Here is a 15,795-nt window from a genome sequence, read left to right on the forward strand (position 1 = left end):
AAGTGAGTGGAGGCAATGCAGGGCTCAGCTGAGGGCCCCGTGGTCACCATTCCACTCGGGGAATTTCAGTGCCCCTGGGGCCCTTTTAGTCGCCTGTTTCGACAGGTAATGGATACCGTGGGTGTTATTCTACCGCCCCCATCCACAGGGGGATAAATGCCTAAGAGCTTGAATATTTTATTGTAGGTATGACAAAACTTGACGCTAGTCTGCTCAATGTGTTCGTAAAGGAACGACTTCAAAAATAGGCATACTCAAGAAAAATTATGCAAAACAGGTTACGTCGTCTAATTGCTAAAAGAAAAAGTTTGATGATGAGAAAATAGAAGCCACAATGATAAGCTGATAGTTATTGTTCCCATTCAGCCAGAACTAGCCCCTATAGGTAATGTTCCAGGGGCTCTGGAACACAGTGTTATCCATGCAGAGCAGTAATTTAAACGCGAAGAAATAAATAGCTCTATCTCTAATTAAACAAATACTTCGTCAAGTCTAGGTCAATGTGGACTAGAACAAGTACCACATGTCTCAGTTTCAGTCTCGCCTTGGACTGTTCGGGCGAGTGGAATGACAACAGCAAGAACTGGTGTTTATTTCACTTATTAATGCTTCGTTCATCGCTTCCTTTTTTTTCTAGCTAAGCTCCCTGACAGTATTTTTCCGCCTCTCATGGGCCACCTCTTTATTTTTCGCATTTCTCCTTTCTTCGAGGAAATCTATTTCTTTCTCTTTGTCCAATGATAGAAGTTATGGATGTGTGGATTGCTTCGTTCTGTTACCCTTAGAACAATCGCCACCAGCTCGATCCTTGACTAGTGATGTGAAATATTATCTGCTGGCTCGATGAGAACATCATCCTCGTTTCCTCATTACGGCCGACACTTAGCCGCTGGGAATCTCACTAGCCTGTTCCGACAAATACAATCGTCACTCAAGGAACAGACATACACCATTCCTCCTGAGACAAGAGGACTATTTATCTTGCAGGCAGTGTCCACAAAGCTCGTGGAGAATTCACTTCTCAATCGACCTGCTCTTCGAGTGACGAGCATCGAGATTGTAGAAGGAACTCGCTGGGGATGCAGCAGGATCTGGCCGACGTTAAAGAAGAGCCTTCTTCTGTGACTGTGTTACAATCAATTCTAGTTTTATAAAACGCGTGATGTTTATTTTTGAAGAGGAAGTACGACTGGGCAACCATCCTCTATACAACACTAATCAGAGAGAAAAACTGGAACGGACCCGACACTATCGACCAAAGGAAGACAAGGCCACGAAGAACATGAAAATGAAAGGCTCCTTCGGCCGCGAGTGCTCTAATAACTTAGGAGTCAGAAAAGAACAAGAGTGGGCCAAGTGAGGTCGGATAAGGTAGATGAAAGTGAGGACCCTGGCACAAGTAAGGGGAAGCAATGGTAGAAGTCAGCTAATGGCCCTCTGGTCGTCAACTAACGCTCCCAAGTTTTGAGAGCCCCTGGGGCCCCCTTTAGTCGCCTCTTACTACAGGGAGGTTATACAGGCGCTTAAATTGTGTGATCCGTGAAAATGTGTGGCTGTTTTGTGATCAAGTGAACGCTTACTTGTCACAGTCGCATTAACTTTCGGCTTCTTATGTCATGTTCAGTACGTACAGAACATGCCGAAGAGATTTTTCTACAGACCAAACGAACAGCAGTGGATACCGAACCCACAAACTTCCGTTTTGACTTCGGATATTCTGCCTGTTCAAGGATGCATCTGTTTAACATCACAACAGAAGGATGATCCTCGATTAGTGGGAAAGGAATCAGTAAACTACGGTTTGCGAATGACACCACACTTGTAACCAGGAGTGTACAGGAGCTTGTGTACGACATGCAAGTGACGTGACTTTAGAGCTGAATCATGGAACTTGTAGACCCTATTTAAGTCTGCACAAAATGTTTTCGTGGTCTACCCATCACTCGCCGTCACTGGCATCGTCATAACTATTTCTAACGATGTGACCATCATCCATACCGAGTGAATTGGCCATGCGTAGCTGGGAGCTTGCACATGGCAGATGGCAGGTTCGAATACCACTGTCGGCAGTCCAGAATATGTTTTTCCGTGGTTTCCCATTTTGACACCAGGCAAATGCTTGGGCTGTACCTTAATTGTGGCCATGACCGCTTCCTTTCCAACCCTATCCTTTTCACATCATTGCGTCGCCGACAATGTGTTAAAGGACTAATAAACAAAGGTGGACATTTATAAAACATATCTCTTGACAAATTCCAACTTCATATTCATTTTATGATCTTTCCCGCTTTTAAAACTCCTCGGACCATTGTTAGTGTAGTAATGTCATCCTAAGCTATCTCTCCACTGACAGTTCGAAATATTCCGCGTAGTAGAGGTGCTCTTCTCCTTACTGTCATCACACCAACTTGCCTGTATAGAAGGGAGAACTGATATTCACAAGTTGTAAGTAACAGACGTGGAAGTGGCTGGAATTAATTCTGCTAAGAACTGGTGGAAACAATGGCAGGATATGGCCTTGATTGTGGGACCATTTGAGGCGAAAGGAGGATTTTAGATTATCTGTGAGAGTAATGAATTTGCCCATGGAGCCTAAGAGAAGCAGAGGAAAACTAAGGCCTTAATACTTAGACTCATATCTTAGCGACTTTATTTTAAGAATTGTTCAATTAAATGAGACGACTGAGTCGGATGCAAATTGTGGAGGTACTTAACTAAATCATACTGAACGCTGAAACATACTGCACTTCACAATGAAGATGTAATATATGCATGTATGTGTAAAAATATTGATATCTACGTCCAGTCTGGATCCAGTATCGCTAAGGCGCATTTCGGAACCACATTAAGCGAATTTGTCGTCTCAATTTACAGGACAGTGATAAATGAGAAGGACAAGTTAGTTCATTAGTGGAAAGTCATCCGTCATAATGTGGAACCGTTACTGCGAAATATGGTCTGTGTCAGTACACAAGGATCAGTGTCTCAGACACAATACGCTATGGCACTATATTACCTAATTATGTAATTCTTTAGGAACAGTTGTAGGTTAGATTATTACGTAACTTATTCCTTAAATACATGATTTGATACATAACTATTAATTCTATGTCATCAGAAATGTAGGCGATAACATTGCCGTCGTTTTCATTTATTGTATCAATTATAATTTGAGAAGTATTTCCTCGATTGATGATAAATAAACAAACAAATGAATTAAAGAAAATGCAAAATAATGAAAAAATATCATGGTTGTAATTGAAAATTAACCATTTCCTTACGTTGCGTTCATACAATGCAATGTGTTGGATTTTCCTTTGATAAAAGGAACAAAGTGATATTTGAAACAAACGGAACCACTTACCCAAAACAACAGCGTAAAGCGTGGTGTCTTTCTTTTGCTGGAAAAAACCATGCGGTATTTGTACTACAAAGCAAGAGGAGATGATGAACTGGCTAATGCAGATCAACGGAAGAACATATACTTTACATTCCTCAATGGCATTAACTTGATAATAAGCTTCTGGTCTCAAGAAAACAAGGTGAAATTCTTTACGTTTGGAGTGGAGGTGGTGATTATTGTTTTAAGAGAAAGTAGAACTTGGCAACCATCCTCTGTATAACAGTAATCAGAGAGGAAAAATTGAAGGGATACGTCATTTCGAAAATGAAGATACCGGCCAAACAAAGACAAGGGCCAAGAAGGGCGTGAAAATGAAAGACTCCCTAGGCTTTGAGTGCTCTGATACCATCGGGGTCAGAAATGAACAACAGTTGACCAAGGGAGGTTGGAGAAGACGGATGAAAGTGAGGGTCTTGGCAAAGTAAGTAGAAGCAGTGCCAGGACTCAGCTAAGGGCCCAATGGTCGCCAAACTAAGCTCCCAAATTGAGATCACCTGGGGTCCCTTTAATTCGCCTCTTACGACAGGCAGAGCATGTCATGGGTGTTATTCTAACGCCCCCAGGCATATAAAGACCTTCACGAAAATATCGATATATTAAACATACACTTGCAGACTGTTATTGACGGCTCTACTGCGCACGGCCTGAAAATGAACTCTATAAAGTGACAAGTAATTCTTCTTGACCATCAAAATTAAATTGAATGAAATGGCGTATGGCTTTTAGTGCCGGGAGTGTCCGAGGACATATTCGGCTCGCCCGATTGAGGTCTTTTGATTTGACTCCCGTTGGCGACCTGCGTGTCGTGATGAGGATGAAATGACGATGATGACAACACATACACCCAGCCCCCGTGTCAGCGAAATTAAGTAAACGCCCGTTGCTCAGGGTACTCTCTCAAGACGTACCAATTCCCTTTGAACCACAAATGCAGAATCTCGGCGTTATAGTGAACGAACAGATAACCTGGTCTGCACATGTCTGCCAAAAGGGTTTCTCAGTTCTACATTATTTATATACGGTAAATATAAACACGTCAGCCTCTGTGATGTAGTGGTCAGTGTGATTAGCTACCACCCCAGGAGGCCCGGGTTCGATTCCTGGCTCTGGCACGAAATTTGAAAAGTGGTACGAGGGCTGGAACGGGGTCCACTCTGCGTCGGGAGGTCCAATGAGTAGAAGTGGGTTCGATTCCCATCTCAGAAATCCTAGAAGTGGATTTCCAGTTCTCCTCCAGGCAAATGCTGGGATGGTACCTAACTTAAGGCCACGGCCGCTTCCTTCCATCTTCCTTGTCTATCCCTTCCAATCTTCTCATCCCCACCCGCAAGGCCCCTGGTCAGCATAGCAGGTGTGGCCACCTGAGCGTTGTACTGGTCATTCTCCCCATTTGTATCCCCCGACCCAATGTCTCACGCTCCAGGACACTGCCCTTGAGGCGGTAGAGGTGGAATCCCTCGCTGAGTCCGAGGGAAAAACGAACCCTGGAGGGTAAGCAGAATAAGAAAGAAAGAAAGAAAGAAAGAAAGAAATATAAACATATATTTCTATTGTGGCGTATAAAAGAAACTGTCCCGTAATTCGCCTTAGTGAGGAGAATAGAAGAACACGAGAGACCATTCTCAGGACATGTGGACCAGCACAACACCGCCCGAATGCAGGGTTAGCTGCTCTGCTCGGTGGAGTTTGTACTTTTACTTGGATCTTCATCCAGAGACTGGACACAGTCTTCAGGGCAGTGTTAACGAATTCCATCGAAAATATACTTTCTTCTTTCATTTGACAAACGAACTGTTTGATATCGTAACCAGCTGGATGATAAGGTCCCTTTTGTTCTCTTTGCAGTGAGCACAGCAAAGTTAAGTGAAGCGCCGTCTAAAGTCTAAAAACATAAATTAATAATTAATGTTGTTGTTGTGAACGCCTGAGAGTAGCGCCCGCTACAGCAAGATAATTTGACATAAATGATGCTTTTTTCACTCCACTAAAACATGAGGTCTGTGAAGTTAGGTCCCTTTTCACATGGCCTGTCACATATCTACTAGAAATATGGATATAGTTAGAAATAACATACCAAAGAGCATTCCTTGTGGAAAATTGCCTTCTAAGTACACGAGTCCAGCTGCCCAGGTAATATAGCATATAATGTACAACAACATTTCTATCGGGGAGAGAATTGCCTCCAGCTCATTCTGACTTTGGTGGGGGTCCAAGGCCAGATGCCCTTCCTGATGTCACGTCCAGGATCACGTGGGCAGCCAGCAGGTAAACCACTGAGCTAATCTCATCCACCAAATGTTTGGGCTGCCCTGCGGTGTAGTGGTAGCATAATTTCCTCTTACACGGAGGCCCCAGGTTCGATTCCCAGGCTCCCCCTGTAGGTGGGGGCGGCAGAATAACAACTACGGTATCCCATGCCTGTCGGAAGATTCGACTAAATGGGGCCTCAGGGGCTCTGAACTTTGGAGCGTGGGTAAGCGAACACGAGGCCCTTAGCTGAGCCCTGGAATTTCTTCCACTTACTTGTGCCAGGCTCCTCACTTTGATCTATCCTATCCGACCTCACTTGGCCAACTCTTGTTCTTTTCCGACACCAACGGTATTACGTATGGAGGCCTAGGGAGTCTTTAATTTTCATGCCCTTCGTGGCCCTTGTCTTCCTTTGACCGATATCTTCATTTTTCGAAGTGTCGGACCCCTTCCATATTTCCCCTCTGATTAGTGTTATATAGAGGATGGTTGCCTAGATGTACTTCCTCTTAAAACAATAATCACCACCACAACCACCATCGATTCCTGGCCAGGTCAGAGACTTTTTATCCAGATCTGGGGGTCGATGTCCACTCAGTCAAGCTGATTACAACTGAGAAGCTGCGAGATAGCGGACCCGGTCTAGAAAGCCAAGAAGAACGGCTGAGGGGATTCGCCGTGCTGACCAGATGACACCTCGTAATCTGCAGGCCTTCGGGCTGATTAGCGGTCGCTCGTTAAGCCATGGCCCTTCAGGGCTGTAGTGCGATGGGGTTTAGTTTTTATTTGTATTCATTGAATTATTTATTCATTTATTTTTCCTCATGGTTTTCGTCCATAACGTACGACTCCGTGGCTAAATAGCTCGGGTGCTGGTCTTTGGTCGCAGGGGCCTTAGGTTCGATTCCAGGCAGGCTCGCTAATTTTTACCATCATTGGTTAATTCCACTGGCACTGCCATCCTAATCATCATTTCAATCACCATCACGACGCGCAGGTTGCCTAAGGGTGACACATCGAAAGGCATGCACCTGACGAGACAAACTTGTCCTCGGACACTCCCGCCACTAAAATCCATACGCCATTTCATCTCCATCTTCCCCAATTACAGGAGACGGTGACTCCACTACATAATGTTATAATAATAATAATAATAATAATAATAATAATAATAATAATAATAATAATAATAATAATAATAACTCGATTAATTATAGTAATGATGATAGTACAAACAATTATACGTATAAATACCTCAACAATATGAGTATGAAATTAACCACACGTTTGTGACAATCTTTACTTACAGAAGTTGCACCTGTATGCGGTGGTGGTGGTGGTGATTATTATTTTAAGAGGAAGTACAACTAGGCAACCATCCTCTATATAACGCTAATCAGAGAGAAAAAATGGAAGGGGTCCGACAGTTCGAAAAATGAAGATATCGGCCAAAGGAAGACAAGGGCTACGAAGGGCTTGAAAATGAAAGACTCACCCTAGGCCTTCATACGTAATACCGTCGGGGTCGGAAAAGAACTAGAGTTGACTAACGGAGATCGGATAGGATAGATGAAAGTGAGGAGCCTGGCAGAAGTAAGTGGAAGCAATGCCAGGACTGAGCTGAAGGCCTCGTGGGCTCCAACCCACGCTCCAAAGTTCAGAGCCCCTGAGGACCCCTTTAGTCGCCTTTTACGACAGGTAAGGGATACCGTGGGTGTTATTCTACCGCCCCCACCCACAGGGGGACGACCAAGGGAGGTCGGATAGGGTAGATGAAAGTGAGGTGTCTGGCACAAGTAAATGGAAGCGATGCCAGGACTCAGCTAAGGGCCCCGTGGTCGCCAACCCACGCTCCAAAGTTCTGAGCCCTTGTGGACCCTTTTAGTCGCCTCTTACGACAGGCAGGGGATACCGTGGGTGTTATTCTACCACCCCACCCACAGGGGTTATTCATTCACTACATCGACTCCTTGACATACTTTGCCATTAATTGAATAATCAATGCCATTGTTCATCAGTATGTAAATATAGTAAAAGTTATTGTGCACGTAAAGGGGCAACAAATACTAGCGAAGTACTGAAATTTACCAAATGATTGATTGATTGATTGATTGATTGATTGATTGATTGATTGATTGATTGATTGATTGATTGATTGATTGATTGATTGATTGATTGATTGATTGATTGATTGATTGATTGATTGATTAGAATACGCTGCTATTTACTATAAAGAAATTAAGCTTGTGTATACTAAAGCCGTAACATTCGAGTTCAGCCAATATTTCAGTTAGAATAGAGGGTGTGAAGAAAGGAAATTGAAAATTACATGAATGAAGTACCAGTACCGAGACGAAGCGGCATCTTCGAAATATTTATTGGTCTCGAAACAAGCAGTTCTTCCCGTCCTTCTTTGTTCCCACCAACTTGTGAAATCACAATGTACCTGTACAGTCCACTAATATCCAATCTGATGTTGGAACAATATTACGAAGTATCTCACAAGAAGTCAACCTCTACTATCAGATGGGACAAAATAATAAAACGTTCAAATTGATACACAGGCAGCATAGATTCTCGTAGTTGACTCCATTTAATTACACTATTTCGTTTATTTTTTTTTAATTCGTATTCTGACCTTGCTCCTCAACTTTGGTCGGTTTAGGAGAGCAAACTAATACAATGAACTTCCTGTCTCTTTGTTTATTTGTTTTCCACTTCATATCTGCCTTTCCATTTCATTCCACTCTGCCTTCTCCCTTTACTACTGTGTTTTTTCTTGTTTTTCCTTTAACATGTAAGCGTTTAAAGTTTGGTATCCCTTTAATCTTCTGAGATTTGTTCTATCCCATGTAAGGTCTCATATAATCCCCATTTTTTCTATACCTTCAGATCTATAATATACGAGTACATCTGAATATGGCTATAATATGATTTGTGTAGAGTACCTATCTTCTTAAAAATCAATTATTCATGAATAAAACTGTTGAGTCGCAAAATTCTAATAGGAAGGTTTCAAAGTTCTCAAACATTGACACGACCCCGCGTAAGTAACTCAACCTCTCATCTTCAAAGAGTCCAAGACGGGATTACTCTTACATCTCGAATGTCGCACCACAAACCTCTGGCATGTTTATGAGAGACGCGAGAATAGAAAGCCGAAAAAGAAGGCAAAGGATCAGAGAAAATTCTCACGGAGGCAAGCGTTGAGCTCCCGCAGAGAAGAAAAGACCTCGAACAATGGTGGAGAAGAAAGTATTCTGAAAGAAAAGAGGGGGCGGATAATACAGGATATGTGGTGAGGAGAACAAAAGGCAAGAGGATACGCCAAATATGGGAAGAGCTTTTAGATCTTCTTTGTGAGTATTTACACTGACAAAATGTAGAAAACTCAAACAAATGTTTCCTTTGAACTAAGATATATCCTCATTTCCCTTACGACACTGATTGAAATGGAATTCGCACAATAACTTGCACCGATCTGTGGAAACATTGACACCGGAGACAGTTACTTTCAAAGTTCGTAGGCTCCATCTCGGCTGGCATCGGTCGAAGTTTATCTGACCATATTCATACATACTGTATATAAGATATCGTCAAGACGGCAAAATATTAACAGGCGGTTATTATTTATCTACCAAACTACTTCTATATAAACAGGGATTATTGTTATTATTATTATTAGTAGGTCGATATAAACAAGGATTATTATTAGTAGTAGTAGTAGTAGTAGCAGATTTTCTGCGAGTGGTGTTGGTGATTATTATTTAAGAGGAAGTACAACTAGGCAACCATCCTCTATATAACACTAATCAGAAGGAAAAAATGGAAGGGGTACGACATTTCGAAGAATGAAGGTATCGGCCAAAGGAAGACGAGGGCCACGAAGAGCGTGAAAATGAACGACTCCCTAGGCCTCGAGTGCTCTAATACCGTCGGGGTCGGAAAAGAACAAGAGTTGACTATGAGAGGTCGGATAGGAGAGATGAAAGTGAGGAGCCTGGCACAAGTAAGTGGAAGCATTGCCAGGACTCAGCTAAGAGCCCCGTGGTCCCAAACCCACGCTCCAAAGTTCAGAGACCCTGGGGCCCCTTTTAGTCGCCACTTACGACAGTGTGTGTTAAACATTTCTGCGATGGCGGACATCTACGGACCGCGTAAAATAATTTCCTCATATTTTCGTCTCCTTTCTTAATTTTCAGTCTATCTAGTACTTCATTTTATTATATACTAGTTTAATCCTTCCCATATTTAACATTGCTTTGCCCGCGGCATGTCGACTCACGACTCTGACCTAAAATTTCAAGTGAATAAAATGAATACGGGATAAATAAATAAATAAAGGCTATTAAAAGTAATACAAGTATTTAATGGAAGCAGATCTTTACCTGTATAAAGATTCGTCTAAGAATACGTCCACGTTAAAAGCGTCAGATCTCTGCGCGCCGTAGCTTTGGCTGGGCATCGCACACATAGACACTAATCAGAGGGAAAAAATGGAAGGGAACCGAAACTTCAAAAAATGAAGATATCTGCCAAGGAAAGAGAAGGGATTCGAAGAGTGTGAAAATGAAAGACTCCCAAGGCCTCGGGGACCTAGTACCGTCGGGGTCAGAAAAGAACAAGAGTTGACCAAGGGAGGTCGGAAAGGTTAGATAAAAGTGAAGAGCCTGGCACAAGTAAGTGGAAGTAATGTCAGGACTCTGTAAGGCCCCGTTGCTGCGAATCCACATTCCCAAATTAAGAGCCCCTTGGGCCACTTTTAGTCGCCTCTTTCGACAGGCGGGATATACCGTGGGTGTTATTTTACCGCCCCACCCACAGGGGGAACTACGATGAGAGACACAAACCTAACATGCTGTCGCCAAGCGAGTTGGCCGTCCGGTAAGGGTCATATAGCTGTGAGCTTGAATTCAGGAGATGATAGGTTGGAATCCCACCATCGGCACCCCTGAACGTGGTTTTCCGTGGTTTCCCATTTTCTCTACAGTCAATTGCTGGGCCTGTGCCTTAACTAAGGCCACAGCCGCTTCCTTCCCACCGTTGCGTCGCCGTGGTACTGCTGACCACACAGGGAACTTAACGGGCACTCAGGAAATTACTGAAGTTGAAGAGGGCGTATGATGGAGCATGCTGAGCAATCTCATTTACTGAGAATGAAAGTTTTTGAAATCCCGTTACAGGTAACTGTATTTTGTGCCAAAGTGAAATAAACGTCGTTTCCGAGTGGCACGGTGTTTAAATAGCCTCAGGCTATGTGCGCCACCTGCAGCAGCTGTGGAATGAGCTGTCCCTACATTGTAATGAAATAATCTGCAGTGTGAAACATTCCATTCTCCATTTTTATCGACATGCCACTTACGGAACACCAGTTAGCCCGTCATTAAGGTGACGCCGTCCCCGCTGAGTGGAATCATATCCCATACCAGAAATAATACGTGAGATACGAACATGGTGGTGGTGATCATTATTTTAAGAGGAAGTACAACTAGGCAACCATCCTCTATATAACATTTCCAAAATGAAGGTATCGGCCAAATAAAAATAGGGGCCAGGAAAAGACGTGAGGAGGTTGGTGGTGGTGGTGATCATTGTTTTAAGAGGAAGTACAACTAGGCAACCATCCTCTGTATAACACTAATCAGAGAGAAAGAACGGAAGGGGTCGGACACTTCAAAAAGTGAAGGTATCGGCCAAAGGAAGACAAGCGCCACGAAGGGCGTGAAAATGAAAGACTCCCTAGGCCTCCATACGTAATGCCGTCAGGGTCTGAAAAGAACAAGAGTTGACCAAGGAAGGTCTAATAGGATAGATGAAAGTGAGGAGCCTGGCGCAACTAAGTGGAAGCAATGCCAGGACTCAGCTAAGGGCCCCCTGGTCGCCAACCCACGCTCCAAAGTTCAGAGCCGCTGTGGCCCCCTTTAGTCGAATCTTACGACAGGAAGGGGATGTAGTGGGTGTTATTATACCGCCCCCACCTAGTGTCGGATCATTTCCATTTTTTCTCCTCTGATTAGTGTTAAATAGAGGATGGTTGCCTAGTTGTAAAAAGCAAACCCCATGGCACTACAGCCTTTGAAGGGCCTTGGCCTACCAAGCGACCGCTGCTCAGCTCGAAGGCCTGCAGATTACGAGGTGTCGTGTGGTCAGCACGACGAATCCTCTCGACCGTTATTCTTGGCTTTCCTCTTAAAACGAGAATCACCACCACCAAAGGACAGTTCCACCACTACCTGTCATAGATGTACTGGGCATCACTGAAGAGGGCTACTAAGGGAATGAGAAGTGAGGTTGTTTCCCGTTGCTTTCCTCACCGAGCCAGAATTTGCTAGTACATATCAGTCTGCCAAGGCCACTGAAATGCATGCACCAACCTACTCTATGAGCCTCATAGCTCGGTCACTTTCATATTGTCAAACTGCGACAGATCATCTAGCCCACACTAAGTCACGTCAGATTATTATGTTTAGTGGAACACCGTGATGCGGTTGTTCAGTATTATTGTGCTTTACGACTCGCATATCGAGGACCCAAATATTTGTGACGTGGACTAGGCTAGTCCGTCTTCAGTCGCCGTCAAAGATATGGGAACGGTCTGAAGTACAGAGTACAAGATAAGTACTTCCTACTTTTGTTGCAGAGTATACTTCTCACTAGTTGTATTACCTTGAATACAAGCTGTCAGTTACCCATGAAGCGTTGACCAATATCCGCAGGCAGCTATCGGCTAGTGGCTATTTCCAGCCACACGGGGTGCTGATCACAGAATCAATTAACGAATTAAATTGCATTAGCAACTGTTGTCCAGTTTTATTACCGCAACGTTTATGCGCAGTTTGTGAAATGGCGTTGAGTTTTATAGAGGCTACTTGAACCAAATGTGAGTTTATGGAAATGTGAACAATTATTAAAGAGGCGACGGGCAGTAAAGAGTAGATATCCGTCCATTTATTAGTGGCAAATATGCGCAAGGAAGAGCATGATAATACATAGTAATGTTTAATTTCGTGTTGTTATTGCTAGCCTGTAAGGCACATCCTCCTCCGCTGTGTATGGGAAAGTGTGGAGGAGGTTCGTGTTGTGTGTTACAGGAATGTTGGTTGGTGGTGATTATTGTTTTAACAGGAAGTACAACTACGCAACCATCCTCTTTATAACACTAATCAGATAGAAAAAAAATAGAAGGGATCCGACTCTTCGAAAATTGAAGGTATCGGCCAAAGAAAGACAAGGGCCACGAGGGCATGAAAATGAGACTCCCTCGCCCTCGACGCTCTAATACCGCCGAGATCGGAAAAGAACAAGAGTTGAGGAGGGAAGGACGGATACGATAGTTGAAAGTGAGGAGCCTGACACAAGTAAGTCGGAGCAATACCAAGACTCAGCCAACGGCCCCGTGGACGCCAATTACGCTCTAAATTTGAAAGCCTCTGGGGTCCCTTTTAGTTCTTTCCTATGACAGGCACGGGATACCGTGGGTCTTATTCTACCGCCCCCACCTACAGGAGGATAATAGCGTCGGGGTCGGAAAAGAACAAGAGTTGACCAAGAGAGGTCGGATAGGATAGATGAAAGTGAGGAGCCCTGGCACAAGTTAAGTGGAAGCAATGCCAAGACTCAGCTAAGGGCCCCGTGGTCGCCAACCCACGCTCCAAAGTTTAGAGCCCATGGGCCCCTTTTAGTCGCCTCTTACGACAGACAGGGGATACCGTGGGTGTTATTGTACCGCCCCCACCCACAGGGGGGGGGGTTGGAAGAGAAGAGTTGATGAAGAGAGGATGGCACAAGCAGGCCTAAGTGGAGATAATCCCATATTCAGCAAGGGGCTCCGTCGTCTCCCACTCGTACTGCCAACATCACCCATCTTCCAGAATCCAGGTTCCTCACTTTCATCTATCCTATCCGACCTCCCTTGGTCAACACTTGTTCTTTTCCGACCCCGACGCTATTAGGTTTGCGAGGGCTAGGGAGTCTTTCATTTTCACGCCCTTCGTGGCCCTTGTCTTCCTTTGGCCGATCTCTTCATTTTTCGAAGTGTCGGACCCCTTCTATATTTTCCGTCTGATTAGTGTTGTATAGAGGATGGTTGCCTAGTTGTACTTCCTCTTAAAACAATAATCACCACCACCACCTTCCAGAATGTTGTAGGAATATCATTGATGACAATAGAAACTACTCTCGGCCAACCAACTCTGTTTTCGTGATGAATGTTTCGCGTACCAAATGCATTATTAAATGTTCGCATCGTGTGCATGTTAAAAAAAATGAGTTCCAGTGATATTCTTCTCACATTGCGCCGTCTGAATGCTTATCCCAAAACATTGGAAGATTTTCTTCTTAAAACATATGGAGGTGGCATTTTTATGATACTGCTGTTTGCATCTGAGCTGCAACATTACCTTCCTCTAAAAGTGTCGGAAGAATTTTGTTTATATATCAAGAGGACCTAAACTAAGAAAAATCTCGATTTTGCCATCCCTAGAATTTCCTGCGAATTTCTTCTTTTGGATGTTATGGATAGTTCTGATGAACAGCATCTACAAATTGAACATAACATATATAAAATAAGGTTGGATTTGTCTGGAAATCCCATTGAAGTACCCCAGAATGAAGATGCCGGTTCTGTTTCCGAAGTTTAAAGAAAAAGGAAAGAAATCAAACAGAAGAAACATGTGGAAATTGTCATGGAGGTGAAATAGGAAATATGAAGTGTTGCCGTGTTTTATTTTGTTTCTTTTGCAGATTTTTCTTGACGCAACGTTGTTATGTTTGGGTTGGCAATCTTCTCTCATGTTTAATTACAGTATTTGCAGTAATTTTTAATAGCGTGTATCGCGAGGAAATGAATTCTTATCAAGAAAAGTAAAGAAATCCTTCTAATATGTTTTCAGAGGAGGCAATACGTATTAGCATTTAATTGACACAACCTTTTTTTTTATTTTCCAAATTATTATTTTAAATAATTTAATATTCATTATTTTACTATCTTATTTATTTATTAATTTGTGCCAATTGAGTTATTTAGTTAGCTAGTTAGTTACCTATTCGTTCATCTTTAAAATTATTTCTTCGTCCATGTAAAAATAGATCAATTGATCTGTTGTAAAAATGAAGTCCCTTGTTTATCTTGTATTTTGATTAACGACAAATGTCCACCAGATTTCAGATTTTCCTTTATTTTACCTAATAAATGGTCCGCAAGATATCTAAGACTTCTTGTTTGTTGTATATTTAATGTAATAATACTTTTATAGATAGGGTAGGTATGGAACAAAAAAGCACTATTCTGTTTACTCTGTGTATAATTACGCTGCCTTTTCTTTCAGCCGAGATGGCCTGTTATATTGTTGTTCTGTTTAATAATAAATTTTATTGCGCACAATGTGCATAGAAGTTCACAATTAGATAAAACAGCGCCTAATGCGCTCTGCATAAGTTTCGTCGTTAATAAATTCACTAATCGAACAGAACCTCGAGGAACACTTTTGGATATGATATCTTTCACATACTTGGTCACATAGCCTACACACACAGTTTATGTTTGGTTCGTGAAATACTTTGTTTTTACACACCTTGAAGTGGAATCCGTGCACAGCCGATCTCGTAACCATGTGTCTCAGTTGGTAGCCCGTTTCCATCCATTTTCGATCCGTCGTGGCCTCCGTTGAGTAGAAGTCTTCCCAAATGTCTCTCTTTTTTCTCTAAATGTATGCTACAGGTTATCGTATGCTGCGCCTCCTGGTAAAACAAGATTGTATCTCAGGTCCTTATCAGGAAAGTTTCTCTCGAGAGTTCATATACAAGTTGAGATCTTGTAGTCTTTGATACACTCAGGACTCGCATCAGATATCTGGATTTTATCTTTTCCAGGTCTTCTAATTGCATCACACTCAGAAATTCCCCTATGATGTCAAGACCATAAGTTAACACTGGTAGCACTTTGACTCGAAAAAGCACCATGTCTGTACCCACTGCAATTTGTGTGATATTCTCAATGTCATTCATCGCTTTCAGAGCGGCAATAATTCTAGCTTTTATATGGATCCTGAAACTGCGGCATGTGGTCTGCAAGGTTACACCTAGTTATCTGAAACTGCTAACTCTGCGAAGGCGGACGTTATTACACCATATGTGCTCTGTTT

The sequence above is a fragment of the Anabrus simplex genome, chromosome 9, assembly GCF_040414725.1.
Source record: "Anabrus simplex isolate iqAnaSimp1 chromosome 9, ASM4041472v1, whole genome shotgun sequence".
Lineage (NCBI taxonomy): Eukaryota > Metazoa > Arthropoda > Insecta > Orthoptera > Tettigoniidae > Anabrus > Anabrus simplex.